Source organism: Crocuta crocuta, unplaced genomic scaffold (genome assembly GCF_008692635.1).
Source record: "Crocuta crocuta isolate KB4526 unplaced genomic scaffold, BGI_CrCroc_1.0 scaffold282, whole genome shotgun sequence".
Taxonomy (NCBI): domain Eukaryota; kingdom Metazoa; phylum Chordata; class Mammalia; order Carnivora; family Hyaenidae; genus Crocuta; species Crocuta crocuta.
The window spans coordinates 3897983-3900317 of NW_027529174.1; the positions used below are offsets into that span (position 1 = coordinate 3897983).

At 56.6% G+C, this 2335-nt stretch overlaps 1 protein-coding gene across 1 annotated transcript in view; it reads right to left on the reverse strand.

The window, feature by feature from the left end:
- PDGFRA (platelet derived growth factor receptor alpha) overlaps window positions 1–968 on the reverse strand; it is a 49956-nt gene extending 48988 nt beyond the window's left edge. The window contains exon 1 of the mRNA XM_077757773.1: window positions 785–968. The gene's annotated coding sequence lies outside the window, so the exon portion shown is untranslated. The remainder of the gene's footprint in view (window positions 1–784) is intronic.
- Window positions 969–2335: the final 1367 nt, after the last annotated feature.

A 2335-nucleotide genomic window follows, 5' to 3' on the forward strand; every position in this document is an offset into this window, starting at 1 on the left:
CTCCCTTCACCGCTCCCGCCAGCAGCCGGGGGGGTCTCCCAGGCCCTCGCCCGCGGCCGCGCCCCCTCTGCTCCTCTTGCAGCCTCCACCGCTGCGCGGAGTCTGGCCGCGGCTCGCACCCGGCGCTGCGCCGTCCAGCAATTACGCGCCCTCGGCCGGCGCCATGTGCCCCGGGCTGCCACCCCGAGGTCCGGCCCTCTGCTGCCGGAGCCCTTCACGCCTACCCTCCGCGCAGCCCTTGCGCGCCCAGCTCGGCGCCCTTCTCCCCTCACCCCCCCCAGGCCTCCAGCCGCGCTCCACTCCACCCGCTGCAGCGCTGTCCCGCCAAACCGCGGGCGAGGAATGAAAATACTCATTAAAAACCTGTCGCCGTCCAGGACCTACTGCCAAGAAGAGGGCAAACACCTCTGCCCCCACTCCCAGCACTACTTGGTGCCCGTCCCAGGATACGCAGACACCACCCCCAGCCCCGAAAGAAACCTCAAAAATGTAAGCCTAAACAATTTCTTCGGGAGGCTATAGAGCTGTTAGAAAAACACCGCTTTTAAAAATAGGTCTGGAAAATGTGTTTTTTTTAATCCCTAGACTTTCGAACTCTATGGTTATCTTTCCTCCAAGTAAAGTTTATTCAAAATAAATGACTCTGGACACACAGCTGGAATTCAACTCCATTTTTTTTTTCCTCATCGCCTGAAGTTTGAGTGAAGTTACTTCACTTCTAGCCCAAAGGGCCTGATCAGGGACTTCTCTTAGAAACAAAAATCATTTTTTCCTCCTTTCTTACCTTCTCCTCCTATGTCAATGCGTAATGAAAATCCTACATATGGAGCAAAAAGTAGGTCCACGGCTTGCAGAACTCGCCTGTAGTCCCCTCCTCTGTTTTTCTCCCTCTAGCTCCAACTGTAATGGGCTCAAAAACCGCGTTTTGTAATTGATTCAATGTTATAGTCCATCCTTCTAAAACTAATCATTTGCTCTAAGTAAATAGCTGTCAGGAAATGAAGCGCCCCCCCTCCTTCGGCCTCTTCAAAATAAAAGTTTCCCTCGAACTCCGTGCGCTCTGATCTCCACGCAGCCAGATTGCGCCTTCGCGTTTTGCTCTTATGCCATCAGGGGGTCCAGCCCCAACCCCCAGACTTCGACAACAACTGGAGGGCGGAGAGAGGCAGACCAGATGGGGTGGGGGTGGTGGAAGGGGGAGGTGTTGATGTTCTGCCGGGAAAGGAGTTCGTGAAAATACAAACTGCCCATCATTTCCAGAATGAGTTCGCCTCCTGATTTAGGGGGAGATTTTCCTATGCTGTTATGTTGCTTTGCATTCTCTGTGAAAGAAAGAAAAAGAACTCGTGAAATTGCAGTCAATGCCCCGTAAGTGTATACATCTGGAACGGAGAATGTCCCTTCTGTAGACATTCCCAGCCCACCTCGACAGGGGGGCTGCCGAGAGAGCTCTCCTAGCGGTAGTGTCCTGATAACCTGGGGTCTTTTGGGGCAAGTGCCGGGTAGCTGCCAGTTCTTTAATGGGATTTAGGCAAACTGTTGAGTCCAATATGAAGATGGTGGTCTTTGTTTTTGTTTTGGTTTGCTTTGAAAATGGGTTTAAACGAAGGTACAGAGAATCGAAGGTCTGCGTAGGTTTGGAACTTTCTCCGACGGAACGACCTTTACTCCCTCGGGGCCACTTATCTTGTCGCGCCTTTGTTTTGGGGGTTATCTGGGCGAGGTTGCCCTGGTTTCTATCACGCACACAAAAAGGCTCGGGCTCGGGCGTTGGAGGAATCCTCTACAAAAACCCTGCCGCCTCCGCGTTCAGCGGAGGTTCACGTCCGCCGATTCCCCTCGCCGCGTTGGACGGGCCTCACCGACGCCCTGGGGTTGAGCGGAGCCCCAAATCCTAAACCCAGGGCGCGAGGCGATAGATTGAACCGGGAGAGGACGATTCGGCTCGCGAAGGAAAGGGGGCGCTGGCGCTCCAGGAACCAGCCCAGGCCGAGTGGGGCTTCCAAGTGACGCAGGGGGAGGGGAGCGCGTGCACCTTCCCCGCCCGCTCTAATTTTGAATTCTCCCGTAGGGTCGGGCGCTTCGTGTTGTATCCCCTCCCCCACTCCACCCACACTCTCCGAGCAGCTAGGGCGGCCAGGTGGAGCCTGGAACGCCGGACAGCCATCACCTCCTTCATCGGGAAGGTGGACGGGGAACGGCCGGCGGGAAAGGGTCGCAGGAACGCGCTCCGAGGGATCCCGCGCTTAACTGGGAGGGGGTCCTGGGGTGTCAGGCTCGGGAAGACGCCTGCGGCTGGGCCGGGGGCCCCGTTCCCCCCAGCTCCTGCCCGCCC